Below are 20,924 nucleotides of genomic sequence, written 5' to 3' on the forward strand. Positions count from 1 at the left end.
ATGATGACGGTCAAATGTGGGAAGTTATGTTCACTCAACAAGAGGACATATCGGACAGTCAAATGTTAGACGTTCTATTAAATTTTGAAAAACAATCCGAAAAATAAAATTATATTTAATATTAAAAAAAATTTGAGTCTTTAATCATTTTTATATGTAATTCATAAACTAGTACCAAATTGATTATAATGTAAATTCATACTTATAGTATACTGTGCACAATTCCAAAAATACATTTATATTTAATAATCATTAATACTGCTACTTAATTTTAAAAAATAAAAAATAAATAAAAAAGAACAATCAATAAACATACAATATTTCAAAATATCATAGTCTATCATTCTTTTTTCCTTATAGTACGCTCCCCGGACCGCTTCCCGGTGCGCGTACCCGCAGGGCCCTTTTAAAGCCTCCACATCAAACCTAGGGGGTCAGGGAGGATCTACTATGCCCCCTTATGGTCATTTCCCCCTTTGTTTTGGCCTCCTCTTGTCTCTCGATCATACCGAGAGACAAGATGGCGGCCGCTCCGGACTGTTTAGAATGTTGACAGACACCGGAGAGCCAATCAGCTTCGCTTCGCGAAGTTCCGTTACGCGTCAGGTACGCGAACCGGGGTGCTGCCCGGAGCGCGCTTACAGATATATATATTTTTTTGAACGTTAATTTCTCAAACTCCACTGGAGCACATATATTGAGACCTAGCAAAGGCACATCGGGCTACCAGTCCCTACAATTTTGCCAAGTTTCGTGCAAATCCATTCAGCCGTTCGAGCTAAAAGTGAGGCCAACCGCCCTATGGAAATTAACATGGGAAAAACGCGTTTTGGGACCCCCCTTTTTTCTCGGCCCCCCCTTGACGACCCCCCCAAAATTTCAGTGGCTGCTCATAAACAAAATGTTCCATTTTCCTGAAAATTTCAGCCAATTCCGTCCACAAACGCCAAAGTTATTAGACATAGAATTTTCAAAAATCCCATAGAGAAGAAATCCTAACTATATATACCTACTGGCGACCGCCAGTAGGTAATATAAATATATCTATATATATATATATATATATATAGATATATATATATCCAAAAACGCCTTCTCCGAAGACAAAGTGCGGAGGCCACAACAGGAGAACAAGTGGAAGCACCTTTATTCCTTCACACAGGTATGAAGTAATCCTGCACCACCCGCTTTCGGCGAATGCATTTCGGCGTTTTCTGTAGCTTTCCTCAGCGCCAGGGGTGTGAAAGAATCAGGTAGTGGGCGTGTATCCAAGATAAAGTATCTTGCCCTCTCCTGAGTAGTCGTGCGTTGCTCCGCCCCCATAAGGTAAATACCTATTGCATGCATCCCTAGCAGGTCGCTCCTTGAACTGCGCCTACCAGTCCCAGCATGCAATGTTTGTGGTCTTGTCCAGTGGATGCTGCGCGGTGCGGACTAGCGCTACGTAGGTAAGGAACGCTCCAAATCCGATGCTCCTGGAATGCGAGGTCTCCTCCAGTCCCCAACCGTTTCAACCTGCATATCACGGGGATCCATTAGGCGGGGGCAAGGATGGAAATCATGCCTTGCCCAATGTGAAGCCAAGTGGCCTCAGCACTGCCCCATCTCTTCCCGGGCTAGCAGGTGGGCTCTGGTGATTCCGGTAACCCGGATCCAAAAAGTCCACCGAAGTAGAGACCAGTAGACCAGAGCCTGCTTGTGCAAACGGGGGCCTCTTTTGCGCGACACTGGAACCCGCGCTGTAGTACATCCAAAAAACCACCTTCTCCGAAGACAAAGTGCAGAGGCCACAACAGGGGAACAAGTGGAAGCACCTTTATTCCTTCACACAGGTATGAAGTAATCCCGCACCACCTGCTTTCGGCGAATGCATTTCGGCGTTTTCTGTAGCCTTCCTCAGCGCCAGGGGTGTGAAAGAATCAGGTAGTGGGCGTGTATCCAAGATAAAGTATCTTTCCCTCTCCTGATTAGTCGTGCGTTGCTCCGCCCCAAAAGGTAAATACCTATTGCATGCATCCCTAGCAGGTCGCTCCTTGAACTGCGCCTACCAGTCCCAGCATGCAATGTTTGTGGTCTTGTCCAGTGGATGCTGCGCGGTGCGGACTAGCGCTACGTAGGTAAGGAACGCTCCAAATCCGATGCTCCTGGAATGCGAGGTCTCCTCCAGTCCCCAACCGTTTCAACCTGCATATCACGGGGATCCATTAGGCGGGGGCAAGGATGGAAATCATGCCTCGCCCAATGTGAAGCCAAGTGGCCTCAGCACCGCCCCATCTCTTCACGGGCTAGCAGGTGGGCTCTGGTGATTCCGGTAACCCGGATCCAAAAAGTCCACCGAAGTAGAGACCAGTAGACCAGAGTCTGCTTGTGGAAACAGGGGCCTCTTATGCGCGACACTGGAACCCACGCTGTAGTACATCCAAAAACCACCTTCTCCGAAGACAAAGTGCAGAGGCCACAACAGGGGAACAAGTCGAAGCACCTTTATTCCTTCAGACAGGTATGAAGTAATCCCGCACCACCCGCTTTCGGCGAATGCATTTAGGCGTTTTCCGTAGCCTTCCTCAGCGCCAGGGGTGTGAAAGAATCAGGTAGTGGGCGTGTATCCAAGATAAAGTATCTTGCCCTCTTCTGACTAGTCGTGCGTTGCTCCGCCCCCAAAAGGTAAATACCTATCGCATGCATCCCTAGCAGGTCGCTCCTTGAACTGCGCCTACCAGTTCCAGCATGCAATGTTTGTGGTCTTGTCCGGTGGATGCTGCGCGGGGCGGACTAGCGCTATGTGGGTAAGGAACCCTCCAAACCCGATGCTCCTGGATGCGATGTCTCCTCCATTCCCCAACCGTTTCAACCTGCATATCACGGGGATCCATTAGGCGGGGGCAAGGATGGAAATCATGCCTCACCCAATGTGAAGCCAAGTGGCCTCAGCACTGCCCCATCTCTTCCCGGGCTAGCAGGTGGGCTCTGGTGGTTCCGGTAACCCGGATCCAAAAAGTCCACCGAAGTAGAGACCAGTAGACCCGAGCCTGCTTGTGGAAACGGGGGCCTCTTATGCGCGACACTGGAACCCGCGCCGTAGTACATCCAAAAAACCACCTTCTCCAAAGACAAAGTGCAGAGGCCACAACAGGGGAATAAGTGGAAGTACCTTTATTCCTTCACACAGGTATGAAGTAATCCCGCACCACCCGCTTTCGGCGAATGCATTTCGGCGTTTTCTGTAGCCTTCCTCAGCGCCAGGGGTGTGAAAGAATCAGGTAGTGGGCGTGTATCCAAGATAAAGTATCTTGCCCTCTCCTGATTAGTTGTGCGTTGCTCCGCCCCCAAAAGGTAAATACCTATCGCATGCATCCCTAGCAGGTCGCTCCTTGAACTGCGCCTTACTGCGCCTACCAGTCCCAGCATGCAATGTTTGTGGTCTTGTCCGGTTGATGCTGTGCGGGGCGGACTAGCGCTACGTAGGTAAGGAACGCTCCAAATCCGATGCTCCTGGAATGCGATGTCTCCTCCAGTCCCCAACCGTTCCAACCTGCATATCACGGGGATCCATTAGGCGGGGGCAAGGATGGAAATCATGCCTCACCCAATGTGAAGCCAAGTGGCCTCAGCACTGCCCCATCTCTTCCCGGGCTAGAAGGTGGGCTCTGGTGATTCCGGTAACCCGGATCCAAAAAGTCCATCGAAGTAGAGACCAGTAGACCAGAGCCTGCTTGTGGAAACGGGGGCCTCTTATGCGCGACACTGGAACCCGCGCTGTAGTACATCTAAAAAACCACCTTCTCCAAAGACAAAGTGCAGAGGCCACAACAGGGCAATAAGTGGAAGCACCTTTATTCCTTCACACAGGTATGAAGTAATCCCGCACCACCCGCTTTCGGCGAATACATTTCGCGTTTTCTATAGCCTTCCTCAGCGCCAGGGGTGTGAAAGAACATTCAGCATATTCATATTCTGGAGAGCCACACTGCTGTAGAGATAATCTGAGTACATCATGTCTTCAGGCAAGATTCCAAAGCAGCAGCCATGGATCTCACCATCCACCAGCCCTTTCACAGGTGAATCACTGCAGGATGATGATGTAGCTGTCCTGTGTTCAGCCACTGCAGAAGCACAACTTCATCTGAGTAAATCTGGGAAGTACTCTATGGGAATGAGCGGGACATGGAAGCACCAGCGGGCTATGCATCTCAACAACTGAGGTTGAGGATACAAGGAGAAGATACTGCACCAGTGGAACCGCTGCATCAACAGCACAAGGAGGATGATGATTACGTTCTGCATTTTATTGCATATTTGCCAGCACTGCCCAAAAGGTGTGTGGCTGCTGGAAAAAAAAATTCATGGAAGACTATCAACAGAAAGAACACAGTTGTGCAAAAAAAACACAAGAAATAAAAATAAAAGATTACATAAAAATTAATAAAAAATACAAAAATATGGAAAATGTAAAAAAAAACACAAAAAACAAATTTTCAAGAGTGAAGATTCTAATGTTTCAACATATATATGGGAGAGGAGCGTGGCTTGGAGAGAGGAAAACGACCATCACATGGTGAACGTAGCGCTGTGGTTGCGCTTTATTGACGACCTCTTTCTCCTATGGAAGGGAACTGAATCTGAATTTCGAACATTCTTCACTATATTGAATGACAATGATGTAGGGTTAAAGTTCACATATACCATCAGTGCCAAAGAAGTGGAATTTCTGGATACCAAGGTATACGTTAGGGACAATAAAATACAAACAACGGTCCACCGAAAGAAAACTGCCACGAACAGCCTACTACATGGTCAATGTTTTCATCCTAAAAAGCTGAAAAAAAGTATACCATATGGAGAACTTTTAAGGATGAAGAGAAACTGCTCGGAAAACAGCGAAATGGAGAAGAAATTCACAGAGACCAAAAAACGATTCGCCCAACGAGGATATAAACAAGCAGACATCATCAGAGGAGAACTGGAAGCCCGAAAAAATCAAGAGCAGAAACTTTACTAACTAAAGAAGAAAAAAAGAACAAAGAAATCAAACAGGAACTAAATCGAAAAGAAGAAACGAGCAATATGGAAAGGAAGGAGGAACCACCTCGTATGATCATAACGTTCAACAAAGAGAGTTACAAAATCCCAAAAATCTTGACAAAGTATTGGCACGTGATTCAAAAAGACCCTGATATAGGTAATAATATAGGTGACCAACCACTCATGACCTACAGAAGGGCTCCAAACCTCTCGGATCACCTGGTGCGGAGTCACTTCGAAATCAGAAAACCAGATAACTGGTTAAAAGAGAGAAATAAGGGGTTCACCAAATGCCAAACCTGCAAAGCATGCAAAATTGGCAGAAATCTGAAACATCTTAGAGATCCAGCCGGAAAAAACTTTGTCATCAGAGACAACATCACCTGTGAAACCTCGTACGTGGTATATATGCTCCAATGCTGCTGTGGAAAAAGATATATTGGAAGCACAACATGCCCACTAAAAAAACGAATTTTAGAACACACATGGGCAATACAAAATGGAGATTACTCATATGCAATGGGCAAACACACTGTTGGTCACATAAACAAAACTTGGTCAGACATCCAATACTCGGGACTAGCAACAATACCACAACACGAACGAGGGGGAAACAGGAAATTCAAGTTGAGAAGACTGGAATCCAAACTGATAATGAGGTTGAAAACGAAACAACCAGCAGGACTGAATGGGGACGAAGAACGATATGTTCACTTATAATGTGATATGAGTACTGTAATTGAGAGATGAAGAAATATTGGATCCATTTGAATACGTAAAAAAGACCTTGACAAATTGACTTGATAAACAGTTTAAGTATGAGAATTAGAGTAATATATATTGCATGCAGCGATTATTGACTTAGATTGAGAGATTTAAAAGAAAAGTGGGTTACGTAAGTGGTTAAATATCACTGTACTACAGACAATTCATTGGCGGTGACAAGGGCACTCAGCCCTAGAAACAACTTCACACTATACACAGTAATTCCTAGATGTTGCACACAACATAGTTGTCAAGGATTAGATATGAATAAATTGGGTTAATTCCGAAGCCAAACTAGTATAGTGACACACTGCCAAGCCAAGCAACCAAAACACAAAATACACCAAGAATCCCCAGACATGAAATAAACACAAAGGGATAACACACACATTAAGGATACGTAGCCAAAAAACTAAGTGGTGGCAAGGGCACTCAGCCCGAGAAATCCATGCACCGCTATCAAATTTAAGTGTGTTTAAAAATCTGCGATGCATATAGTCAGCGGTTTTACACAATAGATAAACGTGCTTACAGTACGCACATCAATTGAACACACCAGGCGCTGCCAAATTACACCACTAATATACAGCCGCATATAAAGTATACACAGTAAGTAGGTGTAAACTTTGCAAAAAATGATACTGAATAAAGTTGCAAATCAAGCATTGTGTTAACTACATATCCCAGAGTGCACAGCAAATGTTAAATATTATAAATACGGAAAGCAAAGAGGGACAGACTGTATGATATTGCAGTGAAAAGGATCTACAGGTTCGAAACGCGTAGGCCATCACAGTTGTGGAATAAACTAACTTGAATTTACCAAGCGGACTGCCAAGAGTAATATTTTTCGTGTGGAATACAATACGAGACCCTGTCCTGGCCTCGACTCTGGCACCAACTTCCAGGTGCTCCCTCTGCGACAGGACATTTGGTGTTTTAATATATATATATATATATATATATATATATATATATATATATATATATATATATATATATATATATATGAAAGCTGCAGCAACTTCCCTTTCTTTCCAAAAGAAGTCAAGCACTCCACTGGGGTGGCGTAGACGATCTTTATTCAGCCGTCAGCAGCCTTCGACAGACGCGTTTCGGAGTTTCCTTCGTCAGTGTCAATTCTACACACTGCGAGGATGCCATTTAAACTCTTTCCCATCACCTGAGTAACACACTCTATGACGGCGAGGAAACTTCACACAATGCTCTTAATATTACGTCATGAATGATGTAATATGTGACGTCATCAGCAGTGCATTGCGGGGGCGAGAGTTATAGTTAGCTGAACTAACTATAACGGGGGAATTTCTATGGTTCTGTACGAGTGAAATGTCCAACTAACTATAACGTCCTTGAAACCTATGGTTTTTTCAGTGAATTTCTAAGGTTTTTTTTTTTTTTGGGATTATAAACTTTTATTGTCATACATGCTCACATACACAGCAGTGTGCCTCCAACCATATTAGGCCGGCAGCGATACACAGTCAGTAATGCAGTAGGAAATTCGTCAGCAATGAACACGGTGGAACCATTCGGGAGCACCCAACATCATAACAGCGAAGTATCAGTCAAATTACGACAGGCCTAATAGCAAGCTACCCTGCAACTAGGTGGTAGTCAGTGGAGACATATTTCGTGGAACAGTACAAATATCATCAGGGTCAATACAGCATTCGAGAGGGTACCACAGTAACAATCTGACACAAGGCGTATTAGCGTCTCCTAAAAGTAGTGGCATTGCAGACTCGGTTTATAGCAGCTTAGCTAAGAATCAGAGCAATTTATCATTACAGTTCACAATATCTATCAAGCACGGACCCGTAGATCAGCCATTCCTGCGTAGTCGTATAGTTACGCAGAAACATTGTCCGGGCAGTAACCCTTATATCCAATAGGCCAACAGCAGTATGGACATCCGACATTCCACCCCCTCCACCCCGTTCCTATACATAGCACATGTATCTACTCCGAGTCTGCTGCTGGGGGTACGTCGACAGCATCAGCACCCTCCACCCCTTGCGTTGCAGTTAAGAGAAGGTATGTCTGCAGAGGTCCCCAGATGTCAGCCGTCCTAGAGTTGAGAGGCAATATTTCTGAGAATATTCCATTTTGCTCCTGACAGTATAACATGTCTTGTAACCAATCTTTGAATTTTGGGGCCTGACCCCGACCCCACCTGCAGGCCAGATGTCTCCTTGCCAACAACAGTGCAACATTAGTGTATTTCCGAACCGTCCGTGCTATCTGTGCGGTGTAACCCAGTAGGAACAACAATGGATCTAGATCTAAAGCGACCCCTATCATAAGGCAGATGCCCTCACAAACCTGTGACCAATACTCCTGTACTTGCGGACAGTCCCATGCTAAATGGAGGAAGTCCGCCCCTCCCTGTCTGCATCTCTCGCATCTATCTGAGTCAGCCAACCGAATCTGACCTTCCTAACAGGTGTGTAGTATAACCTATGGAGGAATTTGTAATGTATAATTTTGAAGCGACAGCTAGACATCACCGCACCTGATAGGTCACAACAATACTCCCATTGGTCGTCTGTAACCTCCCTGCCAAGGTCCAGTGACCAGTGCGCTCTAGCCGCACTCTCCACAACCGGTAGTTCTCTCCGGAGGCATTTATATATATTGGACACTAGATGTGCACCATCAGTGCTATTCAACACTATTGTAAGCGGGGCTACACTGGGGGGTTCTCGAGGGTATTCAGGTAATAAGGCTTTCAAGCCTTCTCACAGCCGTAGAAAATAGAATAGTTCCAAGGGGTTAGGCGTATATTCCCCCCAAAAAACTTTCTCTAGACCGAAATATCCCATCGTGGAATAGATCGCCCCATGTCTGAATTTTCAACCGGCGACACATATGCCGGAATCCCACCTCTTGGAGGAGCGCCATTTGCGGGTGATAAGACAGTGACATTTGAGCTGTATACAGTAACGGGGTTTGCAACCATCTCCCTATTTTACGCCATGCGTCCATCGTACAAGTCACCGTATTAGTGTGCATATCCAATTCGGATATGGGGGCATGAACCACTCCAGCCAATGGTAGTGGGTGAGCTATCCAGTCTTCTGCTGCAACCTGTGGCATGAAGGCAGTAGGCTTCATCCAATAATACAGGTAGTGAGCCTGGGCACTCAAATAATAAACTTCAAAATCGGGGACGTCGAAGCCTCCCACATTATAAGGTTGTGTCATGACCGCCCATCGGAGTCGCGCCTGCTTGCCCCCCCATACCATCGAATAAGTTCAGAGCGCAAGGTTTTGAAAAAGAAAACACCCGGGTGATAAGGGATATTGAGGAATAGATATAGGAAACGCGGCAAGACCACCATTTTTATGAGGGAAACTCTAGCCGCCATGGACAATGGTAGTTTGATCCATCGGGTCACCGAGTCAGCCAGTTTAGTTATAGCCACTCCATAGTTCATTCGCAACGTATCTCCCCTGTCTCTCGATATTTGTATCCCCCAGTAGCGCAACTCCGAGGAGCACCACTCCAGAGGATAATCGAGCGGGAATTCCGACACAGCAGGCGTTAGAGGGAAGAGCTGGGACTTACCCCAGTTAATAGAGACGCCAGATAGGCCCCCAAAGGCGACAAATTCCCGCAGTAATGCGTTCAAGGTGGTCTGGGGTTCTTTGACGTATAGCGTGACATCGTCAGCATATAATGAAATAGAGAGCAATTAAAGGCGCTGACTTTGTGTAGCTGTCGAATGCGACAGGCTAGCGGTTCTATCGCTATGGCGAAGAGTAAAGAGGAGAGAGGACACCCCTGGCGGGTACCCCTCGTTATTGCAAAGGTATCAGTCAGACGGCCGTTCGCAAGCACTCTCGCCTTCGGAGCCGGTACAGCAAACGCACCCAATCTACAAATATCGGGGGAAACCCCGTCTTCTGCAACACCGTGAATAAGAACCCCCACTCTACAGAGTCGAAGGCTTTCGATGCGTCTAAGAAGACAGCTGCGAGTGGTATCTCAGGGCTCACCGTCTGGATCAGGGAGAAAACAGTACGGAGGTTGTGTGAGATGGCTCTCGTAGGGACGAATCCTGACTGATCAGGCAATATGAGTGTGGTTATGAGCAAGGAAAGTCTCGCAGCGAGCACCTTGGCTAGGATTTTGGCATCGCAATTTAATAGCGATAATGGACGATACGAGTCACAGTGCTTAGCATCTTTACCTGGCTTAAGTAAAGACGTGATTACCACCTCTCTCATGGACCTCGGCAGTACACCCACCTCCAAGGCATCTTCAAAAACCTCCCGCAACACTGGTGCCATGATATCCACATAACATTTATAAAATTCTGCGGGAAGCCCATTGTGACCTGGCGCCTTTCCGTTGCTCAAGGACATTATGGCATCTCGCACCTCATCTAATTCAAGCGGTGCTCCTAGAAACTGTCTATGGGTGTCGCTTATCCAGCAGAGTGCGATATCCCCCAGAAAGCCGTCAAGGACAAAGACCCCAGTCGCCCGTGATGTATAAAGTTGTTCATAGTGTGTTTGGAGAGTGTTCAGTATGCCAATTGAGTCTTTGCGTACCTCCCCGTCAGCTGTAGTCAGCTCTAAGATAGTGTTTGAGCCTCGCGCCATACAAACCGCCATTGACAGTGCTTTACCCGGTCTCCCTCCCTCATTATAAGCGCGGGCTTTCCAGTGCTTTCCCTTGAACTGTACCTCCCTTTGCGCCTCTGCCTCGTATTCTGACAATTTAGCCCTGAATTCCTGCTGCACTGTTCCTTCAGCTCCCTGCACCATGCTTCTCTCCAGTGCCCGCAGGTCTTCTTCCAGCCTGTGGAGCGTGCGCCGTATATCTCTCAGCACCCCGGAGCTCTTAGCAATGCACCATCCCCTCACTGTAACCTTGAAGGCCTCCCAAATTGTTTCCACACTATCCACAGTATCCTTGTTACGGGGGAAAAACTCTTCTATATCGTCTCTGAGTTCCTCACGGAAAACCGTGTCTACTAGAATGTTAGGGTGCAATCGCCAAGGTGGGCGTGGTTTATCAAACCCGGGCATATCTAAAGTCAGCAGAACCGGGCAGTGGTCAGAATGTGTTCTGGGCAGGTGTTGAGCATTCAGGACATGTGGTGCTAGATTCTTTGACACAAAGATATAATCGATTCTGGCCCATGTTCCAGTGTATGATGTGAAATGTGTGCCATCCAGCAGGTCAGGGTGCAGGTGTCTCCAACCATCGACTAACCCCTCCTCTTCCACTATCCCCCGAAGGGTCTCTCTCGCCCTGGGATGGTATGTCGAGCACCCATCCGCTCTATCCAACCTCGGATTTAGAGCAACATTGAAGTCTCCACCCCAAATTAGATGACTAGAACCCACATCCATCACAGCTCCTCAGAGCACAGTGAAAAAATGGGGATCATCAATATTAGGTGCATAACAATTGGCAATGGTGATCGTCTCCCCACCCAGTCTCCCCCACAAAATCACATACCTCCCCTCCTTATCTATATGTTGACCCTGTAGTGTAAACGGGAGAGCTCGATGTATAAGGATGACAGTACCCCTGGCGTATGAGGAATAGTTTGAGAAGACCCTCACACCTGCCCATCTCTTACCGAACGCAGATGTAGCTGACGGGGGGATGTGAGTCTCTTGTAGCATGACCACCTGTACGTTATGTCTATCCCAATAGGCCATCAACTGTCTGCATTTACGTGCATCCTTAAGCCCTCGCACATTCCACGATATAAAGGTACATTTGTTAATATCCCCTGCGCCCATAAATGTCAACTTTGTCCGGCTTTATGAAAATTACAATGCGTCATCCATGTCATCAGTATATTGCAATCATTCCTTCCACTACCAACACCCCAGTATACCGCTATGTCCGTTTGCTTGTGTATATCGCACTCAACCAACTCACGTAACCCCAAGGCATTCCCCCAGTCCCTCCCAACCTCCCACTGAAGCATCCCCAACTTGCCAGTTTCTCCATCCACCCCACCCCACCCCAATTCCCTCAACAACCAAGGGTGATAACATACCCCATACCAACAGTAACCGCATGGGTAATACCCGCTAGGTAGCATTCCAGGTGGCAGCACATTACCCCCTCTTCTCCACCAGCTCCCTATGGCGGAGCTCACCCAGCCAGTGGGAGAGAGGGGGGTACCCGGCGAACAGAATCTAAATCAGCTTCCCCCGGGCCAAGTCCCTAGCCCATCTTAACTGGATGAGGGAGAAAGGACAGCAAACCTAGATACAGCCATGAATCAGTCCACAAACCAGTACTCACATACAGGAACCAGATCGATATCAAAAAGTCTCAAAAGCTGCGTGGTCACTGTTCATCTTCCTCCATATGGTCGTGTCTGCGATCAGGCTCAGCAACCCCGACCCCATTCTGGTGTGCCGTGCATTTATAATGTTTGATGAACTCTTCTACTTGTTGCGGCTTCGTAAAGAACCTCTGACGCCCCTGACATGTGATCCGCAGTCGAGCCGGATAGAGCAGTGCATAGTCCACTTGGAGATTGCGAAGTTTCGCTTTAACATCTAAAAACTTACGCCGTTCCTCCCGCACCATGGGCGTGAAATCAGGATATATCGTAAAGTCGTTGCCATCAAAAGAGAGTGTTTTGGAGGTTCGAGCCGCACGTAAGGCAGTGTCCCTATCTCTATAGTTTAGCAGGCGGGCGATGATAGGTCTCGGTTTCATGCCCGGTTTGGGCACCGGTCCCAGGGATCTATGCGCCCTCTCCACTATGAACTGGGGCGAGAACGCTTCCGGACCTACTGCTGCCAACAGGAGTTTTTCCACATATTCCTCCATTTTACCCACATTTGTGGATTCCGGAACCCCTACTATGCGTATATTATTACGCCGGCTTCTCGCCTCCAAATCCTCGTTCTTGGCCGCTATAGTGCGCAGTATGTCATCCATCCGTGTAAGTCGCGTCGTGTGCTGCCCTGAGGTATCCTCGACATCCGAAACCCGCTGTTCCACCTCCTTCAACCTCCCCTCGTGAACATCCAATTTGTGGACTACAGCATCCATCCGGGACGACATCCTGTCCACCTTGTCCGCGATGGTCGCGAATCCCTGGCGCATCTCACGAAGGATTTCCTGGACATCCGTGGAACTGGTCGCCTGGCCATCGACGGAGCTGCTAGCCTCCATCTGCTTCTGCTGTTCCGGGCTAGTGCGAGGCGCTTTTTTTGTGGCGTCAAACGTGAGCTTCGGTTGTCGCGCATCTGGCCGTCCCATCTTCGCCACCGGGCAAGTCGATGCGACACAATTCGCGATGTTCTGAGCAACAAGGCCTCTTCGTAAGTGAAGGCACGTAGGTCAGAACGGTCGCAGTATCTTCACCGCCCCGCCGAAGGCCAACAGGGATCGGTGACTGCGCAAGATGTGGGTGTGTGGCTACGACAGGTTTCTGATGATTCCTCTGGCCATAGGTAGCCCACCTGGCTCAGGCCCGGCAATACTCCAGCAGTCCCACAACACTCCTGTCCCACCGTGCACCAACAATGAACAATACAATGAGGTAGCAAAGTTCCCAGGTCCAATGCACGCTAGTCGGGAGTATCAATCAGTTGGCAGTTACAACCAACCCGTCCAGGTGGGTCGCAAGCAGGTAGGTGTAAGTTCACCAGTATATGGGGTGCAGTCAATAATCAATATAGCACTCTAGTCTGCAGGATCGCAACAGCTTTGTACGTACCCAAATCAACGCAGCAGTTGCGCCTCCAAGGGTGGCGAAATGCAGTTCCTCCCAAGTGTATGGTACACCAGGTGTATGTTATCGCAATTCCCGCCGCATGTAGTCCTCACCTCGGGGTATGTATAGTACTAGGAGCAGGTGGGGGGGGGGGGGGCGCGCAGTAGCAGATGGTGAATATTGCTCCCCAGCAACGTCTGTAGATCTGGACTCTCTCCGGCATGCCCCGCTCCTCGCACCTCGCAGGCGAAAGGGCGGACTCCCCAGCCAGCAGCAAGGAGCCCAGCAGCCCCCACCAGCACCCGGTGTTAGCGCTCGGTCAGGCGTGCCCGGTTCACTTCTCCACGCATTGAGGGCAGGACAATTAGGGTCCTCTGGCGTCTCCGCAGTCAGTGGAGAACCAGCTCCCGAGATGGCCGCCACACTCGATGGGTCCCAACAGGGCACCGGCAACGCTCGGCGGGGATCCCACTGCTCAAGGGATCACAAGGACTGCAGACAATTAGTACACAAGCGGGAAAGGGCTGCACCAGAACAAGGCACGTATCTGCACACAGTGTATATCTCTGCTGCGAGGAAGGAGCACAAAGGCCGTCCCCCGGTGCCGCCGCTCTGTAGATCGCAGGAGATTTCGCGCCTTTCGGGGCCCAGTAGCCACCACCAAAGCCTCGGCCTCACGTTATCCGGCAAGCCGTTCAGCCGCTCAGCGTTCTCCAGCAGTCAGGTTCGCCGGGGACGGGAGAGCCTCCCCCGGCCGCAGGCAGCAAGCAATCGACTCCAAAATTGAACCGGAGTCGCCGTGTAGCCCCCTCAGCAGATGGGAGCAATCTCTGCCCGATCGATCGCCGATATCAGGATAATTTTAGGATTGATATCGCCAGGATGTGGGAGCCTCACGGGAAGGCGTCCATTCACTAGTGCGCCACCTAGCGCCCCTCAATTTCTAAGGTTTTTAATGTTAATTTCTAACTATAACGTGCCTGAAACCTATTGTTTTTTCAGTGCATTTCATTTGGTTTTTTAAATGCTAATTTCTAACTATAACTTGCCTGAAACCTATGTTTTTTTCAGTGAATTTCAATGGTTTTTTGAATGCTAATTTCTAACTATGCCTACAAAGTTAGGACATGTGAAGAAAGAGGAAGAAAAGCGCAGCAAGAAGCAAGACAAATGCAGAAAGAGGCAACATAAGTCCAGAAAGACAAAGAAAAGTGCAGAAAGAAGCAAGAAATGTTCAGAAATAAACAACATAGGAGCAGAAAGTCCTCCTGTGCCCCCAACGTTTTAGTGACGGGTACTGGTGGTAACTGACTCTGACTAACTAGGACCGGAGCAAGTGCTATGCTAAAAGACACTTAAAATACAGTGAAAACACCTACATACAGTAGGGAACACTATGCGTTGGGGTACCCCTGTAATGAGCATGACCTCCTCTGTATTTGCCATGAGTTAGTGCCTGGGTCATTGCATGAGTACATGGGTAGTGACTGGATCATTAGAGTGCTGCAAGTAAAGTGCATGGTGATTTTATAACTGCTTGGGTTTTGGCGGAGTAATTGGATAAGTACATGATGCTGGATGGGGGATTGGAGCAGTGCTTGGGTAGTGACAGAGGTATTTCTGGAGTGCATGGGTACAACCTGGGTAATTGGAGGAGTGAATCAGTACTGTGTAGGTGGTTAGAGGTCTGCATTGGTAGTGCACAGGGGATTGTAGCAGTGCATGTGTTAGTGCCTGAGTCACTCCATGAATAGGGTACTGACTGGAAGATTAGAGTACTGCGAGGAAGTGCCTGGGTTTTGGCGGAGTGATTGGATAAGTACATGGTGCTCGCTGGGTGATTGGAGGAGTGCATGGGTAGTGACAGGGAAATGGCTTGACTGCATGGGTACTGCTCAGGGTTTTGTAGCAGCGCATGAGTTAGTGCATGGGTAATTGCATGAGTGCATGGGTAGTGACTGGATGATTAGAGTGCTGCAAGGAGAGTGCATAGTGAAATTCTAAGTGCTTGGGTTTTGGTAGAGTGATTGCATAAGTACATACATGTCCCATCAGACCCCGCCCCCTCCCTTCACCACTTTGCAAACACGCCCCCTGGTGGGTTTTAATTTGGGGGATTAATTCCCCTTGAATCCTGAGGGCCCCTGGGGGCCAACTAGCTTACCATGTACCTCCAGTAAGCGCCACAGAGCTACATTGCAGAGAGGTTGTCCGATGCCACACCCCTTTTAACACCTCTCTGCAACGCAACTCTGTTGTGCTTACTGGACGTACCTGATGGGCTAATTGGCCCCCAGGGACCCTCAGGTTTCAAGGGGACATCTTTCTTGGTTGCTTTCAGTAATTTGACTGGTCTCAGGTGTGCCTTCTTTAAGTAGAGTTCGTATTTCAATGCACGCTGGATCAACTAGTTGTTTAGCTTCATTTTCTACACTCCAGTGGGTTTCAATTCCTGCACGTTATTTCCGGACACATTTAAAGCCCTCCATTACGCTCCCGGATGAAACTCTGCAATGTTGAATCTGTAGCTTGTTTGTGCCACATCATTGAGGTTCGTTACCTCTCTGGCGGTCCTGTTGATATTTCCCAGGCAGTGCGATCGCTCCACGGCCAAAGCCGCCGTGATTTGTATTACTACAAGGATGCTCAGATTTGAGGCCGCACACCACTCGCAAGTTGTTCACAACATATATATATATATATATATATATATATATATATATATATACTGGCTGTACCCGGCCACGCGATGCTGTGGCTCAGTCTGGTTAAATGGAAGAGAAAGAAAAGAGTAAATGCACATTTCTAATATGTTTAATTTCACAATGCTTGTGGGTATACAATATGTTTTTGTCCATCTTAATATATGTAGACTAATGTCTATATGCATCCCGTGTATTCAAAAGGGTCTGTTCGGGTTGCAAAGTGAACCAACTCCTCTACCCTCCCTCCACCCACTTCCCGGTCTGCCATCCTGACGCCAACTGTCCATCCTAATATATGTAGACTAATGTCTATATGCGTCCCTTGTATTTGTTGCGCAGCAACCAAATCAATAGGGTCTGTTCGGCGTTTCGATTAAAAACACGCGAGTATTGGACACGCACGTATTTGAAACCAAGGTTGTGTATATATAAACACGTGCTAATGTTGCAAAGTGAACCAACTCCTCCCCCTCCCCCTTCCCTCCACCCACTTCCTGATCTGCCATCCTGACCCCAACTGTCCATCCTAATATATGTACACTATTGTCTCTATGCGTCCTTTCTTAATGTTGCCAAGTGAACCAACGCCTAACCCCTCCCTCCACCCACTTCCCGGTCTGCCATCCTGACACCAACTGTCCATCCTAATACATGTAGACTATTGTCTCTATGCATCTATTGTAGTTGTTTGTCGTTTAGATTAAAAACATGCACGTATTTGACAAGCGCGTATTCAAATCCAACGTTGTATATATATATATATATATATATATATATATATATATAAACACGAGCTTATTCGAATTCAACGTTGTGTCAAAATTTCAAATCAATCGGTGATGAACTTTCGTAGATTTTAGATTTTTATCAAACACACAAACACATTTGTATGTGTCTGTTTGTGCTTTTGATTAAAAACACGCGCGTATTCTGTATATAAAAACACTCACGTATTCGAATGCAACGTTGTGTCAAAATTTCAAAGCAATCGGTGAAGAACTTTCGGAGATTTGAGATTTTGAACAAACGAACAGTTACATTTTTTATATATATATATATATATATATATATATATATATATATATATATATGTATATATATATATAAATATATGTGTATATATATATATATATATATATCAGCTCTATTGCACCTTGCCAGCGCACTCTCGGACGGGTGCTTTGATCGCGAAGGTGCGTCGGCAAAATAAAAAAACCACTTCACTCTCCTGAAGTTCGTTCCCCAGGAAGAAGCCCTCACTGGGTTCCTTTACAAAATCCGTCTATGTTTATTTAGGGAGCAAACATGATGCGTTTCGGCATCCGCCTTACTCTGATGTTTGAATCGCACACCACAACCAGCGCATTCTTTTCAACACTGCGAGTCATGTGACATGTTTCACAACACAATCATCGAAAACGGACCAACCAATTATCTGTTTGCTATCGTCAAAATGAGCGCCATCTTAGTTTCTATACTCGTAGCTTTAACAAACATAATGGTTGAACATTTCAAGATGAATCACATATTTGCGTCACAGTAATCAACATTCATGTTGTTATTCATGCGCTGTCAGCGGAGTTTTCTACATTATACCGTCAACATTAACCCGTTTACCGCTGCCGCGATTTTGCAGCAGTGCGGCACTTCTGAAAAACGGGCGGGGCCGCGTCGGCCATTGGCAGCACTTGATCACATGATATATATATATATATATATACACACACACACACACATACATACATACATATATATATGAATATATACGTACACCCAGGTAGTGCGTTTGAGGTACACAGTGTCATTGGATTCAGAGCGTTCACAGTCGCCACAGGCTAACAGTTATATTGGTACTGTGACCTCTTGTGGGATCTCTATGTACCAGTATTGTGCAGTCCACATTTAATATATGAAATCGGACAATGTATTTTTACCCCTTTGAAAATGTTTACGCACTGGTCATATCGATTTAAGAATAGTAAGTAACTGCTTCATGCATGTCAACACTATGTTTGCAACCAAAAGATTCTGACAGAATTTATATTACCTTCATTGCAACAAAAAAAACTTAAATGAAAACATTGTAACCTCTTTTTCTTATTTATGTTAACCATTTTTTCAAATTTAACAAATAGTTCCTTTGAGAACAACTTCAGTGATAGACACAAATAGCACCTTGCTGAATTGAGAATGTTGTCTAGTTTTCGGGAATGTATGGCTTTAAAGGTTGACCCCTGAGTTTCAAACTTGTTTTCCCCATAAACTATAAATTGGCAGACATTGCAAAAACAGTAAATATTGCCTACCACTTTAAAAAACTGCAGTAAACTAAATGTTTTCTTTTTGCCATTCTGCATGTTTGAAAAAAGCGGGAAAAGGATGCTCTTAGCAAAGCAAACCTTTTGTTGGGGCACCTTTAGGAAAAAAACATTCACATTTTGGCTTTATTCTTAGGCCCCTCTAGGGACAATTACAACCCCAGGGTACCTTTTGGGGATGACAGGTAGCCTCTTTTGTAGAACAATGAAGGCTTAGCTGAAAATGGTGATGGATTAAACCCAGATCAGTTGACTGGGGGTGAGTGTTTGATTTGCTCAAACGCTCCGTCCATCATCCCCTTTTGTATCGCTTTGTTCGCCCTAAGTGTGGCAGGCTATGCTCAGACGTGAGTCCCTTGCTCACTTGGCCACTGGATTCAAGATAGCCTGGCTGATGAGGATTATGAATCCGAAACCGGTCCCAGGATGCTTGTTTCCGGTCCATGGAAGACATGGCTTGGCAGTTCGGGCTGGACTGTTCCCATGAGGCACAGGGTCAGACTGATTTGCATATAGCCATGTCTGAATGGTAATGGATTAAACCCAGATCAGTTGACTGGGGGTGAGTGTTTGATTTGCTCAAATGCTCCGTCCATCATCCCCTTTTGTATCGCTTTGTTCGCCCTAAGTGTGGCAGGGTATGCTCAGACGCGAGTCCCTTGCTCACTTGGCCACTGGATTCAAGATAGCCTGGCTGATGAGGATTATGAATCCGAAACCGGTCCCAGGATGCTTGTTTCCGGTCCATGGAAGACATGGCTTGGCAGTTCGGGCTGGACTGTTCCCATGAGGCACAGGGTCAGACTGATTTGCATATAGCCATGTATGCAATGGGGTGGCTGAGTGGGCTAAAGAATGGTGATGGATTAAACCCAGATCAGTTGACTGGGGGTGAGTGTTTGATTTGCTCAAATGCTCCATCCATCATCCCCTTTTGTATCGCTTTGTTCGCCCTAAGTGTGACAGGGTATGCTCAGACGTGAGTCCCTTGCTCACTTGGCCACTGGATTCAAGATAGCCTGGCTGATGAGGATTATGAATCCGAAACCGGTCCAAGGATGCTTGTTTCCGGTCCATGGAAGACATGGCTTGGCAGTTCAGGCTGGACTGTTCCCTTGAGGCACAGGGTCAGACTGATTTGCATATAGCCATGTCTGAAATGGGGTGGCTGAGTGGGCTAAAGAATGGTGATGGATTAAACCCAGACCAGTTGACTGGGGGTGAGTGTTTGATTTGCTCAAACGCTCCGTCCATCATCCCCTTTTGTATCGCTTTGTTCGCCCTAAGTGTGGCAGGGTATGCTCAGACGTGAGTCCCTTGCTCACTTGGCCACTGGATTCAAGATAGCCTGGCTGATGAGGATTATGAATCCGAAACCGGTCCCAGGATGCTTGTTTCCGGTCCATGGAAGACATGGCTTGGCAGTTCGGGCTGGACTGTTCCCATGAGGCACAGGGTCAGACTGATTTGCATATAGCCATGTCTGAAATGGGGTGGCTGAGTGGGCTAAAGAATGGTGATGGATTAAACCCAGATCAGTTGACTGGGGGTGAGTGTTTGATTTGCTCAAACGCTCCGTCCATCATCCCCTTTTGTATTAGCTGAAAACGTTCCCACCATTCAAAAAGGGTGGGGGTAAAAAAAAGAAAGATTTTAAGGAAAGACTATATGGAAGCATGGGTCTTACCTGGGCATTTCAAATTGTTCCATATGTGAATTCACCTTCAACATAAAAGTATTCCAACTGAACAATGATACTGACACATTGACTTTTAAATCATACACCAACTGCAACCACGCTGTTGTATGTTGTGTTTGGTTCTTATTTTAAATTCAGCACAATATCTAATTTAGAAAAGAAATCAGTAACAAGTCTAGCAACTGCACTCAAAGCCATGTTTCCTAGTATAGCAGCACCATTGTACTATTCTATTATCTTACCTATTACAGCTGCTGTTCAAACTTAGGACCTACCTTACAATGTATTGTTATCTTGCTAGAACATTGGGCGGTAGTGGTTAGAAAAGGTAATGTTACAACATATCGATCCCCAATGATATCCATAACATAGTAAAGTGACTTTCCTCCTGGAATAGCGGACATCAAATTCTGTAATTGGAGACACTGCGCTACATTGCAGATAGGAAAAATGTTTAATAAAGGTAAAGTTACAAGTGATGTAGCCTGTTTAGAGGCTTTAGACTAGTCATTGTCGCCTATAGATAACTTCAGACTGAACCAACTGCTTCCCAGTATTTCATCACACCACTGTAGCAACGGAGTGGATACAGACAAAATACCAATAGAAATGTCTTCCTAATCTTGCACAACAACAGTATCTCAAACCTTTGTAAACTGTTAGAAAAAAACTCGCAACTATGCAA

General features: G+C 46.5%; 1 protein-coding gene and 1 long non-coding RNA gene across 3 annotated transcripts in view; one reads left to right on the forward strand and one right to left on the reverse strand.

Moving 5' to 3' along the window:
• LOC144826418 (uncharacterized) overlaps positions 1-20,924 on the forward strand; it is a 175,735-nt gene that overhangs the window by 67,429 nt on the left and 87,382 nt on the right. The window lies entirely within an intron of this gene.
• Positions 1-20,924, reverse strand: part of TM6SF1 (transmembrane 6 superfamily member 1) — a 622,619-nt gene that overhangs the window by 30,124 nt on the left and 571,571 nt on the right. The window lies entirely within an intron of this gene.

The sequence above is a fragment of the Lissotriton helveticus genome, chromosome 3_2 (genome assembly GCF_964261635.1).
Source record: "Lissotriton helveticus chromosome 3_2, aLisHel1.1, whole genome shotgun sequence".
In the NCBI taxonomy this organism is placed as follows: domain Eukaryota; kingdom Metazoa; phylum Chordata; class Amphibia; order Caudata; family Salamandridae; genus Lissotriton; species Lissotriton helveticus.